This window comes from Neophocaena asiaeorientalis, unplaced genomic scaffold (genome assembly GCF_003031525.2).
Source record: "Neophocaena asiaeorientalis asiaeorientalis breed wild unplaced genomic scaffold, Neophocaena_asiaeorientalis_V1.1 scaffold56, whole genome shotgun sequence".
NCBI lineage: Eukaryota > Metazoa > Chordata > Mammalia > Artiodactyla > Phocoenidae > Neophocaena > Neophocaena asiaeorientalis.
The window spans coordinates 2,481,827-2,499,418 of record NW_020175837.1 but is presented as its reverse complement, the minus strand read 5'-3'; the positions used below and the strand labels follow the sequence as shown (position 1 = coordinate 2,499,418).

At 42.2% G+C, this 17,592-nt stretch overlaps 1 protein-coding gene across 3 annotated transcripts in view; it reads left to right on the top strand.

Annotated features, from left to right (window-relative positions):
• The window catches only part of CUNH7orf25 (chromosome unknown C7orf25 homolog), a 199,274-nt gene that overhangs the window by 103,336 nt on the left and 78,346 nt on the right, over positions 1 to 17,592 (top strand). Inside the window, exon 4 of one of the 3 annotated variants that reach the window (XR_003001517.1) lies at positions 7,143 to 7,203. The exons of the other annotated variants lie outside the window; for them this stretch is intronic. The gene's annotated coding sequence lies outside the window, so the exon portion shown is untranslated. The remainder of the gene's footprint in view (positions 1 to 7,142; positions 7,204 to 17,592) is intronic. 3 annotated transcript variants of the gene reach the window in all.

Here is a 17,592-nt window from a genome sequence, read left to right as displayed (position 1 = left end):
TATGGTAATGGTCAAAGGGTACAAAACTTTATGCAAGACAAATTCTGGAGATTTATAGCATAGCACCTATAGTTAATAATATTGTATATATTATTATACTATATTTATGTGTTTGTACGTATGAAAAGCATGTTAGTGAGTTAAAGGCACTCTTTAGAAATCTGGGGCAATGGAATGAGCCAAAGAATCCTGGTGGAACCCATCATGGCAAATAAAAAACAGTGGATCTATCCATAAGTGTAGTTCTCTGCCACAGAGGCAGTGACACCACCCTGCACTGTGAAAATAGATGCTCCCATTACAGAAACAACATGGAAGCATTTTCCATTTCTCTACCATATTAAATTCTAACTTCTAACATGAGCTTGGCTTGCTGACAGATCAGCCGGGTCTCCAAGTTTTTCGTTCTACGTGAGCTGAGTTTTTATCCAGTTTGGGTTGAGTGAGGAGTCGGTGAGTGGTTTGGGGGGATGCCCTAAGACAAGGAAATTTGGCCAGGGTTATCATTTAAGACAAGAGAGTTTTTGAAATCCTGGACACTGTTTCAACTTGAAACTATAATTATGAAAGTATGTAATTGCAAAGTCATAACATCGGTCCCAGACCTCCAAGAATATTCAAGGAATGTTTGAATATTTTCTACGAGGTAAACCCATCATTAAGCACATTACCCAAAACTGAGCTCCTGGGAGATTTCCTTATGTAGTTATTACAGTTTTATGGGTATTTTTCGGAGTCTTTTTCCTTCTTTTCTGGATTATTTATAATTGCTTTTTAGAGTAACATTCCACTCCAAAGTATTAAGTACTTCTACTTAATTTTAGAGTCTCATTTCATAGAATCATGACTTGAATATTTTCAAACCCATTTTTCCTAATGTTGTTGATCTCAATGGCCTTTTCCTGGTATTCAAAAGGTGGTAAGGTCACTTTCTGCCTACCTCTTATTTCTAAATGCAGATCAAAATTAGTTTTGCAGTACTTGGTGTCCTTAAGTAATTTCCACTATCAGGAGATAGTTTTTCACTTTAATTTTTCAAACTTATTTTACGGGTGCTACAGTTTCTTTGGAGATGTGTTTTTGTTATTTTTTTTATTAAAAAAAAGAGGTATAGTTTACTTGCAATATTATATTAGCTTCAGGTGTACAACATAGCGATTCAATACTTTTATACACTACCCACAGTACAAAGTTATTACAATATTATTGACTACATTCCCTGTGCTGTACATCACATCCCTGTGACTTATTTTATATCTGTTAGTTTGTACCTTTTAGTCCCCTTTACCTATTTCACCATCTCTCCACCCCCATCCCCTCTGGCAATCACTAGTTTGTTCTCTGTATCTGTGAGCCTGCTTCTGTTTTGTCATATTTGTTCATTTGTTTTGTTTTTTTTAGATTCCAGATGTAAGTGAAAAAATACAGTGTTTTTCTTTTTCTGTCTGGCTTATTTCACTCAGCATAATATCATCTAGGTCCATCCATGTTGTTGAAAATAGCAAGACTTCATTCTTTTTTATAGCTGAGTAATATTCCACTGTATGTATGTATGTATGTATCTAGATATATATATATATACACACACACACCACATCTTCTTTATCCATTCATCTGTCGATGGACACTTAGGTTGCTTCTGCACCTTGGCTATTGTAAATAATGTTGCTATGAACATTGGGGTGCATGTATCTTTGAATCTCTGGAGATTCTAGACAGGCAATGATCAATGGAGTAACTCTTTAGATATGGTAATAAATGAATATTAATGCTAATTTAAGCAATAACCTATATATCTTTCACGTGGGGCGGCAAGGCTACCAGAGCTTCTTAAGTAATTTTACGGTTGAGGATTTGCAGCACACAGTTAATGATTGCATTGTCACCAAGGTGTTTGTAAGACTGTGTAGAGATGTGGACACCAGAAAACACATTTTATGTCTGTTTTAATTCATGCACTTTGCATACAAGGTGGAATTATATCACACTACAATATATAAAATAGATAACTAATAAGGACCTACCGTATAGCACAGGGAACTCTACTCAATACTCTGTAATGGCCTATATGGGGAAAGAATCTAAAAACAGAGTGGATAAATGTATAACTTATTCACTTTGCCATACAGCAGAAACTAACATAACACTGAAAATCAACTATACTCCAATAAAAATTTAAAAAATAGAATAAAACAAGTCACACAAACACCCTCAAAAGAAATGACACATGTGCACAGAGTCGGCAGTTCCAATTGGTCTCCCGTAAGCTGTTGGGAAATGGGTGAATGCTTTCAAATTGCTTATGGATGAAAATGCAGAATGTTACTCTAAGCTTTGCAAAAAGTTGTGGATCCAGTTGGAACTTTTTGCACTAAAATAATAACTTGAGAAGGGAATTTACTTCCGTTTTTAGACAATTAGGCAGTGCTTAATTCACCCTGACAATTCTAGAATTGTGTAATTTATTACTATTTTAAGAATTAAGTTATTTATTTATTTATTGGCTGCCCTGCAAGGCGTGCGGGATCTTAGTTCCCCGACCAGGGATTGAACCCGCACCCCCTGCAGTGGAAGCGCAGAGTCTCAACCACTGGACCACCAAGGAAGTTCCAAGAATTAAGCGGTTTTTAAATTAGTGTGCTAATTTATTTATCTTCCAGAGTTTGAGAAAAAAAAATTGGACCCCAAGTCCTGGTGGTCCTCAGACTTACCTGACTTGTCTGCTTGTGAGTGCTCTTAATGCAATTCATCAGAGTGGCACACACGCGCCTTCAAGTCAGAGCAATCAGAAAACAAAATCGCTGTCCAGGAGACAAGCTTAAATAACATCCCCTCAACATTCTCCAAAAACTGTGCTCTGAGTTCGTTTTGAGAAATAGAAAGGGAAATCAGATCCAGCCTCACACGCTACCGACTTGGGTTCTAAAACGATGAAATGAATGAGGATGAAGGGGCTTCTGACACATCTCTCAGTCACGGGCACTGACCTGTCATACATCTGTCAAAGTCACAATTAACCCAGGGACTTAATATCTTTGAGGTAATAGAGAACTCCTCTTTCAGGTGGACTTAAAGAAATGAATGAAGGCTGGTCAGTGGGGTTTTAAACACACACAACTCTGGTTTAAACCTTCTCACTGGAAGATAGATGGGTCTCCAGCATCATAAGTTCAGGAAGGAGTACTCATTGGTTATAAGAGCCGATGAGATAGAAGGAATGATAAAAGATCTCCAGGGGACATCAATCAATTGGCCTGCTCTTTGAAACTCTCTCCCTCTGCGTGATCTGGGGACTCATCCACTGCCAGGGGGCTGGTGAAGGCCTGCTTTTTCCACCTTTCCCTCCTCCGCCACTACATCCCTTGCCAACTATTCTAGAAAAGTCCACATCCCAGTTGCTGCTTTTTGGATGTCTGTACTAATACCTTCTACGTTGTTGTGTATATTTCCCCCAGTGGGTATGAAAGGTTCTAACTCTGCACAAGCAAAATGACAAATAGTTTTTGGGTGGAAATGACTTGTGTTAAAAACGCAGTGAGCTATGTGGAGATCCTTCTAATGAGCTACGTGGAGACCCTTCTTTAGGTTTTACTGATTACCTGGTCTGGTCAGGCCAGGCTGCAGAATCTGGAACCCAGTAGCAGGGAGAAGCCACTCCATCCATGCAGGGATTGATATATCACAATATCTGCACGAATTGTTTAGTTCATGACTTTATGAAAAAGAAAATGTATAAATTAGTTGATTGCAATACACTGTGAAATTAGGATTACATATGTTTTATAATGAGGAGGCCCAAAATATATAAACATGAAGTACAGTAAAAACATATCCTCCTCATAAAAGGAACCCTCTTGTACTGTTGGTGGGAATGTAAATTGATACAGCCACTATGGAGAGCAGTATGGAGGTTCCTTAAAAAACTACAAATAGAACTACCATGTGACCCAGCAATCCCACTACTGGGCATATACCCTGAGAAAACCAAAATTCAGAAAGACTCATGTACCACAGTGTTCATTGAAGCTCTATTTATAATAGCCAGGACATGGAAGCAACCTGAGTGTCCATCGACAGATGAATGGATAAAGAAGTTGTGGCACATATATACAATGGAATATTACTCAGCCATAAAAAGAAACAAAAGTGAGTTATTTGTAGTGAGGTGGATGGACCTAGAGTCTGTCATATAGAGTAAAGTAAGTCAGAAAGAGAAAAACAAATACCATAAGCTAACACATATATATATGGAATCTAAAAAAAAAGTGGTTCTGAAGAACCTAGGGGCAGGACAGGAATAGAGATGCAGACATAGAGAATGGACTTGAGGACACGGGGAGGGGGAAGGGTAAGCTGGGACGAAGTGAGAGAGTAGTATGGACATATATACACTACCAAACGTAAAATAGATAGCTAGTGGGAAGCAGCCACATAGCACAGGGAGATCAACTCGGTGCTTTGTGACCACCTAGAGGGGTGGGATAGGGAGGATGGGAGGGAGATGCAAGAGGGAGGAGATATGGGGATATATGTGTATGTATAGCCGATTCACTTGTTATACAGCAGAAACTAACACATCACTGTAAAGCAATTATACTCCAATAAAGACGTTAAAAAAAAAAGTTTCAACAAAGGAAAAAAAACCCATATTCTCCTCATGAAGAAAAGACCCGATACACCTAAGAAATGGGGGAGCGTTAACTCCTCCACTCCCCACAAAAAATGTTGACAGAAAAACGTCTAGCCAGAGAGCTGAAGCCCAAGAGAGAGTTCAAAGTAGTCAGTTTTTTAAAGGAGGGACGTGAACAACCAAGCCTGCTGAAAAGTCATGTAAGGTGAGCACCGAAAAGTGACAAGTGGATGTGAAAAATATCTCCTTGGTGATTCAACCCATTTTAAAGTCACGTCTGAAGCCTGGAGTTAGTTCTAGGCAGGGTTTGGCCCCTGGTCAGCTCACTGACTCTGAAGGCATCTGGTATATCCACACCACCAAGCAGCTTTCTCAGGGCCAGGCTGGTGGTAGTCTCGTGAGAGCCAGAACGCCACCCAGACACTGTGTCATCCAAGCGTGCATGCCTAATGTGCATGGCCTCACTGCTCCGTGCTGATCATTTGTCTGAGAACTTCCCTCTGGGCATCCTGGCTGAGACCTCACTGCCCTTTCCAGCTGGCTCAGTGAGCTGGTCTTTTTTGGCATACCACTGTCCTCCATGCCAATGTGGAGTCTTCCTTACGGCTGTTGTGCTGAAATGATTTTTGTCTGTACATCCCTGTCAGGGAGACAGTTTCCACGGGACTCTCCTTCACTTGGTAAGGAACTAGAAATGGGGGAAGGTGGACTCTGTGCTGAACTGTAGGAGCAGAATCGACATCAAGGCATTGAGTGCAAGCAGCTTACCTGGGAGGTGACCCCAGGAAACATGGAGGCTTAATCCCACTGGGGAACTCTGGAAGCCAGTGCAGATGACGTGATTCAGAGTTATCCCAGCTGGGGGTGAGAGTTAAGGCGTTTCTATATCACCTCCTCTCACTCATTGTTGGAGGGCTGCTGGGTGAATGGAGGTTACTTAACCTCTGGTGTTCCTGCCTACTTCCGGGGCGGGCAACACAGACTCTGGCAGCTTAGGCACAAACAGGCGACACTGGCAGGTGGAAATCAGGCTTGTGTGCACTTATGGGCTATAGAGGAGGAGTGTGGGCGGGGCCCTGACAGCCTCTGTAAGTCTGATGAGCTCTCTTCCAACCCATCTTCATCCATTGTAGTCTCTAGGGAGCCTTGCTTCACTCACTGGGCTGCACTCTGCTTCTGCTTCCTCTTCATCACAGCCACCCAGATTTTGGACCCTCCTTATGTTTCTGGGAACCTCCGAGACCAGCTCCCCCTAACCACCCTGGGCTTCTCTGTGGTCAGCCTACACATGGTCCACGTGGGTCTGAACGTTGCTCAGCAGAGTCTTGACACGAGCTCACACATACTGGTAGAGAAGTAAGGCAGGGAGATGAGTCTGTATACTTGGAAGAGGTTGGACTGAGGTGCATAGTTTCCAGTCCCCAGCTCCCAACGGGCCTCCTCGGGTGCTGAGCAAGGGGGCCCTTTGGCGGGAGTGTTGCACAAAGGTGGCGCCCAAAGTCTTAACATGAGGCTGTGTTTCCAGTCTCCAGGAAATAAGGAAAACCATACCCCTTTATTTCAGCTTCTGTGGCCGCAAGACAAAAAGGTTTTGTTTTTAATCAATCAATCAGCCAAGTAACAAATGTTCACTAGGCAACCACTGTTTGCCAAGCAAAGTGGCACATGTTGAAGGAAACACAGAGATGCTGGAAGGAGTTCTTGCCTTTGGCAAGTGTACAGTCTAGATGAAGAGACCACGTTGATAACATGTGACTCTAAGGTAGTTTGACTTAATTTTTAGAACAAACATGCCAGAATTTTTACACGGCATTCTCCCTCAGACGTTCCTATACTAAAGTGTTATCATTTCCTATCATGTCATGTTACACAGCTTTGCACAGCAACATGTTTGTGGTAAGTACATGGGGCGGCAGAAATGTGAAAATGACACGATTTTTCTCAGTTGCCACATAACCTGAGGTTATTCTCCTTGATCACCGGACAGTGATGTACCATGTTTAGTAAATATGCACAGGGCTTGGAGAAGCATTTTAGAGAAAACGCTAACAGTGCCGAACTAGCAGCAGGGCATGGAGGCACATTTATTTCACCATTACTGGATGCTGTAATTTGAACTTGTATAGAACAAGGGATTTTTTTTTTTTTATTGCGGTACGCGGGCCTCTCACTGTTGTGGCCTCTCCCGTTGCGGAGCACAGGCTCCGGACGCGCAGGCTCAGCAGCCATGGCTCACGGGCCCAGCCGCTCCACGGCATGTGGGATCCTCCCACACCGGGGCACGAACCCACATCCCCTGCATCGGCTGGCGGACTCTCAACCACTGCGCCACCAGGGAAGCCCAGAACAAGGGATTTTTAACTTCAAAAAGCCTAATTTAGGATGATTCTTTCTTTACATGGAGGAGAGCTGGTTTCTGGAGATACAAAGTACTACTGTGAGCCCAGGAATTGATATGTATTTTAGCCTCACACAACCCTACAGATCAATTTCATTTTCCTTCATTTGCCAGGTGAGGAAACTGTGGCTCAGAGAGCTGAGATAACTGAGCTCCATCACACCTGGAAGTCAAGGTAGGTGTGAATGCTGGCTCTTGGGACTCCACAGTCAGAATACTATACCTGCTGCCTCGGCCCAGTGAGAAGTCTCTCCCAGCAAGGGCTGCAATTCATAGGAGACTTGTCTCTTCATTGAGGTATAAAAAGAGACGTTGCCAAAAGCCCTGCTGGATTTTGTTTCCAGGAAAACCAAGGTGGACGCCTGCCAGGGGCTGCCACAAGTTAGCTGGCGCTGCCGAGACAGGCTCAGGTGACGTTATCTTTGAGAGTAACAATCAAATCTGTGCTATCAACCTGGGTGCAAAAACCCAAATCTGATTCTTGGGGTGAGAGATACAGAGCAAGGGAGAGGGCAAGAAATGTTCTAATAAAAGAACCGGTGCCGTGTGAATTCCGTTTCTTAGAAAGAATCTTAAGAAGTTCTTTCTTTTGTCTGCATTGTCATCAACTCTCTGCCTGCTGTGCTGGCTTTCTTTCCACTACCCCTTCCCCTCAATGTGCATCGAAACTTCTTTCTCCTCTTTTGTTCAGTTTAGCAGGAAAGATCTTTGGAGCAGAAGGAATGGGCACCTTTAGCAAGCTCAGATATCAAATAATTTTTCACCTCCCTGTAATTGAAATCACAGGATCGGGATTTGCTTCCCTTTGGCCTGCTCTTCTCTTGTTCTCTGGGATCACAGATGGAGTGGGGTGAGGGTGCTATTGACTCCCCACGGCTTGTCATCTGACAGACGGACACACCAGCCAGGAAGGGGTCTGACTCTTAGATGAATTCTTTTATCCTCAAAGGGGCTTCCTGCAAAGGAAACCATTAGTGTTTTGCTATTGGGTTTCTACTCCCCATGGTGTCTAAGAAATCATTCATTTAATTTTGTGACATTTTGAGTGGATTTGGAGAGCTAAGCCCATTTGAAAAGGCCTGTTCCTGTCTAGGAGGACAGAGGAAATGCAAATAAATTCCAAATGGTCAAAGGCCCAGCAGCCTGAGTGTGGGCCGGCCTGCATCTCTCTTCAGCCTGGGTTACATGTCTGAATAGCTGGTGATGCATTACCCAGCCTCTTCCCTGGCCACGGCCAGGAACTGACCCCAGAACATGAGAAAACTGGCCTGAAGTTCAGCAGCAGAGAGCTTAAGAAATCTTACGTCTTAAAGAGAAGGACACTGTACATGTTCCTTCCTAATTCTCATCTGGTGGATGAAGGTGAGGCTGGGCGTCAAGGTGGAGAGTACGTGCTCTGTCCCACGCCGGCCATGTCACCTGGGTAAGGTCACAGTAATGCTTTTAAAAGATGTAGCAGTTACCTACCTGCTCTGTGGGGTTGTTCTGAGACCAGAGGTGAGATCGTTTGTGTAAAATATTTAACAAAGTACCGGTACACAGTAAAATCGCAGTAAATGTCAGGTGTCACTAATACTGTTTTCAGTATTGCGTTTACGTTCATGGTAGTTATCCACGGTGATTTGTCATGTGCCCTGTTGGTTACCAGACCAGCATTGTCCAATCAAAATATAATGCAAACCGCATATGTAACTTTACGTTCTCTAGTAACCACATTTAAAAAGTAAAAGGAAACGTAAAATTAATTTTAATGATATGTTTAACCCCCCAATAAAAGACTAGTATCATTTCAACATGAAATCAGTATAAAAATTATTGAGATATTTTACATTCTTTTCTCCATCCTAAGTCTTTGGAATCTGTGTGTACTTACATGCATAGATCATCTCAATTCAGATGAGCCCCATTTCAAGTCCTCAACAGCCAAATAGAGCTAGTGGCTCCTTCCATAGAATGGAGAGGAGGTAGGTTCTGTAGTCTGTAACACAGGGACTATACACCCCTTGACATTTGGGGAAAAAAAATATTGCCTTTAAAACCATTAAAGGCAATTCTTTGGTGATTTCATTTTTTTAGGTCAAGCTTTTGTTTCTTTGAGTCAATGTTGATGATTTGTGTTTTTCTAGATCCTAGTCTATTTATTCCATTGAGGTTTTTAAATTAAGTACTGTTTAACCTACTGTTAACTTTTGATCTAAAAAACACCTCCTGTGCTGGTGGTTATATCCTACATTCCAGTCCTAATTTCAGGTAACAAAGAGATGTTAGTCCTGTTCACCCTCACAAGGTACACAGTTACTGAAGAGAATATACACAAGTCTCTTTTTTGAGAAATCTTAGTGAATTTCCGTTTAACACAGACTGGGAAGTGTTCTTTGTGTTTAGAGCCAGGAGGTCATGATGGTTAGAGCAGATCTGGAAGCAGAGCTGAAACAGAAGCCACATGACCATGAGCTGAGGGGTCAAGGGAGTCAAGGATGTAGAGATACAGAGTATTCTGAAAAGAGGTCCAAATAAGGGGTGAGGAAGGGGTGGTGACCAAGATTAAGAAATGACCAGCTATGTGGTGGGCAGGCTGACACCCACGCCAGATCCTGGCTTACCCAAACCTATCCTGTCAGAGAGAAACCTCTCCACCCTGGGCCCAGGAGATCTCCCCCGATACAAGCTCCCGTGGCAGCCTGTGCTTCTCTTTTATAGTTCTTTTAATGGTTGTCATTATATACCATCTGTCTCGTTCACTAGACCCTAAGCTCTATGAAGTTGGTGGGGGGGGAGTCATGTCTGCCTTGTTTTCCAGTAAGTTTTCTTGCACCTGTCATAGTGGAAGACACCTAGTAGGCTCCCAGTCAATATTTCTTAAGTGAAAGAAAATAAAGAATGCACTTCAGCTTTGATTTTGTGTTAGATGGGAGATAATTGTAGGGTGTGAGGAAATTACCATCAGTGATGAAGAGGTTGAAGCTATGAGAGAGTATAATTATAGCAACATCCTTCACACAATGGGATTAAATGGGACTAAGAAGGAATGTAAAAGGACAATTATTGAGAAAGAGGAAGAAGAGAGACACCCATCTTTTGAAGAGGATTAAAAGATTGCCATAAGTATTTGTAAGTGAGAAATAGACATTTGGAGCCACTATCTCTCAATAACTCTGTCTTGATGAAATGGGTTGAAGGGTGTTTGAGGGGATTAGTAGATCAGTTGCTGAAGAGAAAGGGGACGGGAAAAGAAATGCAGAAGGACAGGTAAATAAGCCAGTGATGGACCTTGGGATTCAGCAGAAGATGGAGAGCATAGATGGGGCTGTTTCCAGCCCCTCAGTAGCCCAGCTGGAAGAGCAGGTGGATTAAGAAAAGCTCCTTGGAAGATTTCAGATGGTTTGGTATATGGTGGAAGAGCAGGGGATCAAAGATGTTGAGGATCTGGGGAGAGGATCCAGGGGACTAGCCCTGGGGTGTGGACTGAACAGGTGAGAAATTATGACCAAGAGGCTGTAATTATGGGAAGCATCAAGGAACAGAAGGATGTGGGTCAGAGACATGAAGATTGGAGTTTAAACTTTCACAGGTGGAGTTGTTCCCAGTGATGGCATGGTCCCTGGAGAGAGCAGGGAAGTAGGTAGCTGAAGCCAATAGAAGTGAGGATGGGGTTTTGGATGGCTATTATGCTGACTATTGATATCCCTGGCGTGCTTTTAGACCATGTCTTAGAGAGGAAGACAGGTCTCACATCTTGAAGACCATGGAATGGGTAGTTGATAAGTAACAGAAGCAAGGAAAGGTGGAGCTAGATGGTCATCTGTGAAACAGATTTTGTCCTTTGTCCCTCTTGCTGTCTGTCAGTTTCCCATCAGTGACTCCCAGACTACAAACCTTGTGTGTAAGGCCTGGGCAGCTTCATGAAAGTCTGCAGTGAAATGGATGCCTATCCTTCAGTTACCTGCTCACAGTTGGGAAGGTAAAAGAAATTTGCAAGCTTAGCAAACTTTCAAACTTACCTAAGGATGATAAAAATCTTAAGGGAAAAACTATTTGGGATGTAGGCCAAAATATCTTCAGATTAATCAGATGTTCACCAGAGGCCTGGACAGCCTGTCAGCCAGTGACTGAGATATATGAAAGATCCCATAGTAAGTTTGGAGCAGAGTTGAGGCAACAGACAGACACAATCTGCTTTCTCTGAAGCATCTGGTTTTTAGGGCTGCAGGCCTGTCTCTCCAGGGAATGTATGATTCTGCTGACTGATGAATACAAGAGAAAGGAGCGATCCACTGAAGCCTGGCACATGGTCTGCCGCTGTAATTACTTGGCAAGTCCGTTATCACTCTGGCTCTAGTTTCTTCATCTGGAAGATGAAGCTGGTGGTCAAGATGGACGTTTTCAAACAATGTTCCAGTTAGAAAACCTGGGGGATGTCTCAGCACACCTCATGGCTCTTGTCCTCATCTCCTTGGCTTTCAGATTCTTGATCTCATGGTCCCAGCTTTAATACCTGTCTTTGGTGACTTATTTGAACCTCCACTTTGGCTTTTTGGATCTTGTCTCACTACTCAGCTCTTAACATATACTCATTCTTCCAACGTGAGGATCCCTACCAGCTTCCAGAAATTGAGTCCCTCTTCTTTTTCCAAAGGGACCCTAGGCACCCAATCACCAGAACATCTCTGAGTCTGTGCAGTGGTACCCACCTTCCACATCCAGTCCTCACCTTCGTGCTAGATGTCTACATCCAGGACCACACGAGGCTACATTCGTGTGTTCATGAGGGGAGTTGAGTTCAGCATCGTCCTATTCTGCCATCTTCATCCCACCTCCCCAGATCCATGCTTTTAAAGGACAGCTCCCTCACCTTTGTCAGAACCAGTCATCCTCCCTGTGGGAGACTTTGTGTCTTGTCTTTGATCCTCTCCTTCTCTGTATGACTTTGAAGCATTCACTGTTTACTAGCATCTCTCATTTTGAGGCAAAGAGACAAGATGCAGTAGGTTCACAAACTTGCGACTAGAGGATGGATAAGTTCTGGAGATCTGAAGTACAGCATAGTGATTTTAGTCAACAGTACCGTATTGCATACTTCAAAGCTGCTAAGAGACTAGATCTTAAATGTTCTCACCACAAAAATGAAATGATACTTATGTGACACCATAGAGGTTTTAACTAATGGTATGGTGACAATCATGTTGCAGTATATAAATGGATCAAATCAACACATTGTTCACCTAACACTTATACAGTGTTATATCGATCATATCTCAATAAAAAATAAAAATATTGGTTGGCCAGTATTTACCGAAAAACCCAAACAAACTTTTTGGCCAACCCCATAATAAAATAGGAAATAATTTATATAGGACAGGAATAGCCGGGACTGTGATGGTGTCACACTGTTTCCCTACCTTGACTGAGGTTCTTCCAGCACATCCAGGACGATGCTTGTTTGGTCCAATACATTCACCATGTTTGCACTGTGGATGGCACACAGCTGTGGAAAGAGAATGTCATGTATTATTTCTAGGTCGGTTAAAAAAAAAAAAATGGAATTCAATAGATTCACTTGTCTCTTTGTTAGTAAGCCACCAGGTGGTTTGGCAGTTTGAAAACAAGGTCTCAACTTTTGATTCACGCTGTCAATTTTGATAGTTTTATCCTCTATATGATCCTTACTTCTTTTTCACTTAGTTGAAGTCAGTCCTGATGGAAGAACTAAATATATACATATAAAAATATTTATAATATATATAATAAATACATAAAATAATATATAATATAAAAAATATCATCAGGTATATTTTATATTCCTTATAATATTTATAAATATTATAAATATAAATAAATATTTATAATATAAATATTTAATATTTATTATATTTAAATTATAATAATATATAATAATATTTATTTATATAAATAAAATATACACAAATAGGGCTTCTCTGGTGGCACAGTGGTTGAGAGTCCACCTGCCGATGCAGGGGATACGGGTTCGTGCCCCGGTCCGGGAAGATCCCACATGCCGCAGAGCGGCTGGGCCCATGAGCCATGGCCGCTGAGCCAGCGCGTCTGGAGCCTGTGCTCCGCAACGGGAGAGGCCACAGCAGTGAGAAGCCTGTGTACCGAAAAAAAAAAAAAAAAATATATATATATATACACACACACAAATATATTTTAATAGTTAAGGTAATAGAGCTTATGAATATTTAATCAGGATGAAGATCTGAACTTTTTAGGCAGATGATTGAGCTCTGACCCTGTGTCAGGCACTGTGCTAGATGCTTTAAATATATCACCTTATTTAATAATTTCAGCAATCCCACGAAGGAGTATTACTCACTATTTTAATATAAAATAACTGAATCTCAGGGATTTGAAGTAACTTGCCAAAGTCTATACAGCTAGTGGGAGATAGATCCAGAATTCGAATCTGGTCATTCCACGACACTATCCAGTTACTTGCTGTCACCCAGGAAGGTGACTCACACTTAGACACTCTTCCAGGCAGAATGACCTTTGCACTCTGTCATTCAGAAGAAGTCCCTGAGTTGGCGATTTTGGCTTGGAACTTTCCAAGGGTTCGCAGAAATATCCTGGTACGGGGAAGCACAGTCAATGGCACCTTAAACTGTGGGCTTGGGGACTGAAACATTACCATTTATCCTGTTCCTCCTCCAGAAGAAACTTTAGGTTGGAGGATTAGGTGATCCTGGGACAGAATGGACAACTCATATGTGTATATTGGTTCAGATCCCCAGAAGAGGCAACTGCAGTTGCACTGTATGCGTTCTCCCATCCTTTACCTTGGGCGGAGTGTCTTCCTATGAAGTAATGTCTGAGGATATCAGCTGTGATGGTTCAAGGAAGTGTACGCTTTGCCAGTAAGTTGAAGGCAAGAAGTTGGGAGATGGTCTGAAAGGGTCAGGGTGCGGAGAAGGTTCTGATTCAAGTTTCTTGCCACTTGACGAGCAACAGGCTGACTGCCTGCAAGCTGAAGTCTGGTCTTCTGTACTGAAGTAGCTGGAATTTGAGGAGGTCCCAACCTTCTCAAATGTCCCCAGTCAGGAGGAAAGGACCTGCTGTTTCTAAACTGGGTATTTTAATATTAAGTAAAATGTACAAGGGTTTTTGTAAGTATTATACCATCCAAGCGGGCGTTGGTAGCAGATCTTCCATATCATTCAGGAAATAAAAGGTTCTCAAATAACTTATTTGTTTGAAATACAACGAGTGATGGTCCCAAGAGTTAGTTTTGTGTAACACTATCTACATGACTTCTGCTGTGTAATAAAAAGAATGCTATGATCAAAAAATGTGAGGATGGGGGCTTCCCTGGTGGCGCAGTGGTTGAGAGTCCGCCTGCCGATGCAGGGGACACGGGTTCGTGCCCCGGTCCGGGAAGATCCCACATGCCGCGGAGCGGCTGGGCCCGTGAGCCATGGCCGCTGGGCCTGCATGTCCGGAGCCTGCGATCCGCAACAGGAGAGGCCACAACAGTGAGAGGCCCGCGTACCGAAAAAAAAAAAATGTGAGGATGTGTAACCTACTGTATTCTACTCCTTTTGAAGATTGAGTGACATATAAATTCTGCAATAAAGTTTGTTTATGTTTTCAAACCTGTTTGACTAAGGAATCTCATTGTATTTAATATCTATCAACATCCCTTAAAACCTATATTCTCCAGCACCCTTTTTGGGAAAGGCTGGGAAATGAGCGAGTCATAAGACAGAGCCTGGGACCAGAAGCCTAGTGGTCCCAAAACCAGCTGGGCCCAAGACATACCAAAAAAACAGAACTTGGCAATCACAGAGGTGGTTTGATTCACAAACTCAGCTGCGTCATTCTGAGCCCTATTGGTGTGCTGTCCACACGGATTATACTAATCAGATGACTGCCAAGTATGTGCATCCTTTTAACTCCTTAGGGTTTTAATGGTGGAGATGGACTAAGTCCTTTGATTTCTGGTACCTAAACTTCACCATCGATGAAACGGGACCTATTTTCGTGCTTCTCAGAGACAGAGTAAAAATGAGGTGAAAGGTGCTCTGAAATCTCCAGCCCATGGGGCATTATCTTGGTGCTGAGTACAACTCTTAGAGGTAATGACTGCTGTTAGTATCACAAAGGAGGTGAAGCACATTTAATACAAAGGAAAGTGAAGCTATTTTGAACAAAGGTCACAGAGGGTGCATGTTATGTGAATTTAGCTTGAAGTTACAGTGAGGAGAATGGAGAAAGTAAAAAATTCTACCAGTGGGCTGAGAAACTCCGTGCCTGTGCTCATGTTTTATATGAAAATGCAGGATAATAAGAATTTAGTTAATGAGAAATCAAAATGCATCTACATTTTCAGTATTGAGTATTTAGGAAAATAAACGGATATTGGTGACTTGGTTTAATTATCCCCGCATCCCAACTCAGAGAAGCCCTTTCCATTTGAGGGGTTTAGTGTACGTTTAGTCCACCTTTTTGTATACATTGTACATGGACTGATTTTTATATCTAGCCTACTGTACAATGGGAATTTATGTTCAGAGATGCACAAGATCTTAAATCTATCAAAAATATTGTATCTCCGTGGTACTTTGCTTACACACAGGAGACAGACAAGCACTTATTTACACATTTTGTGTAATTACACCCTGCCCCATTCCAAAGGATTTATAGGACTTCATAAAGAGACATATAATAAGAAATATTTAAAATAAACTCAAATTCAGGTAAAGAGAAAATACGGTAGAAAAAATAAGACCCGGCCATAAATAATGTTAATAAAAGCAATTTCAATGCAACTCACTACAGTTTTATTTAAAACCTAAAGAGGATTTCATAGAATTTGACAAGCTGAATCTGAAAGACACTTAGAAAGTAAAAAGGGCCACAAATGGCCAAAGCAAATCTTTTGAAGAAGGACATCAGAAGGGGAGTTTTGTCCTCTGGGATACAAGGTATTAGAAGCCACAGCACCTTGGGCAGCATGGTATTGGTGCAGGATTCAGAAGCCGACTTCACCGAGTCAACAAATTGACTCACATGTGCCTGGAAAACTGACCTATGACAGAGCTGGCCTTACAAAATGGTGGGGATAGATGAGCTGTTTAATAAAGGACGCGGGCAGAACTGGTTATCCGTCTGTAAAAAAATAAAACAGAATCAGCTCTCTATCTCACACAGTGCCTCCAAATCAATTCCAGGGTGAACGTGGACGTAAAGATGATGGCGGGAACTGGATAATGCTTCGGAAAAAAGATGAGAATATCTTTATGGTATCAGCATAGGCAGTGCACCTCAGACAAAGATAGAAAAAAGGAAAGCATATTAATGCAACTGTATTAAATTACAAACTTTTGTGTAAAAATTTTTTAATAAAGGAAGAAAGGAAGGAAACAAGAGTCATGCTACAGATTAGGAGAAAATATTTTCAAAACTTACCCAAGGGGCTTCCCTGGTGGCGCAGTGGTTGAGAGTCCGCCTGCCGATGCAGGGGACACGGGTTTGAGCCCTGGTCTGGGAAGATCCCACATGCCGCGGAGCAGCTAGACCCGTGAGCCACAACTACTGAGCCTGCGCATCTGGAGCCTGTGCTCCGCAACAAGAGAGGCCGCGATAGTTAGAGGCCCGCGCACTGTGATGAAGCGGGGCCCCCACTTGCCGCAACTAAAGAAAGCCCTTGCACAGAAACGAAGACCCAACACAGCCAAAAATAAATAAATAAATAATAAAAATTAAGGAATTCCTTAAAAAAAAGAAAAAAAAAACTTACCCAAAACAGGTAAATATCAATACTATACAATGGATCAAATATAGTGAATAGTATAATAAATAGTATACAAATCAATAAGAAAAATAAACTCAATAGACAAATGGAATGGGGAAAGGATAAACAAGAGATTTTTGGTAGAAGAATCCAAACATATGAGAAAATGATCAAACACACTAAGGTGGTAATGAAAATGCACATTAAGTTACAAACTCACATCAGTTTGGAGGAAAAAAGTCTACTAAATATGCTAATTGTTAGAAAAAATATGGAGAAAAAAGGGTTGTCATACACTGCTAGTGAAATTTGGTGCAGTTATATGTTTGATGACTATATAAATGTGAAGATGTGCTTTACCCCTTCCGCTTTTAGGTACACACTCTGGAGAAACTTTTGCACATGTGCACATGTAAATGAGCTGGATAAAACTTAAAAGTTCCTCAGTGGGAACAGACATACATAAATTTTCATATGTTTACACAGTGGAATACTATAACCAGTTGGAAGACAAAAGGAAAGCTTCAGCTGTCAATGTGGATAAATCTCATACACATAATATTGAGAGACTAAAGTAAGTTTTACAAAGATTGATAAATAGAATACCATTTTTCTAAAATTTTAAAAATAACAAAATAGGGCTTCCCTGGTGGCGCAGTGGTTGAGAGTCCGCCTGCCGATGCAGGGGACGCGGGTTCGTGCCCCCGTCCGGGAAGATCCCACATGCGGCGGAGCGGCTGGGCACGTGAGCCGTGGCCGCTGGGCCTGCGCGTCCGGGGCCTGTGCTCCGCAACGGGAGAGGCCACAACAGTG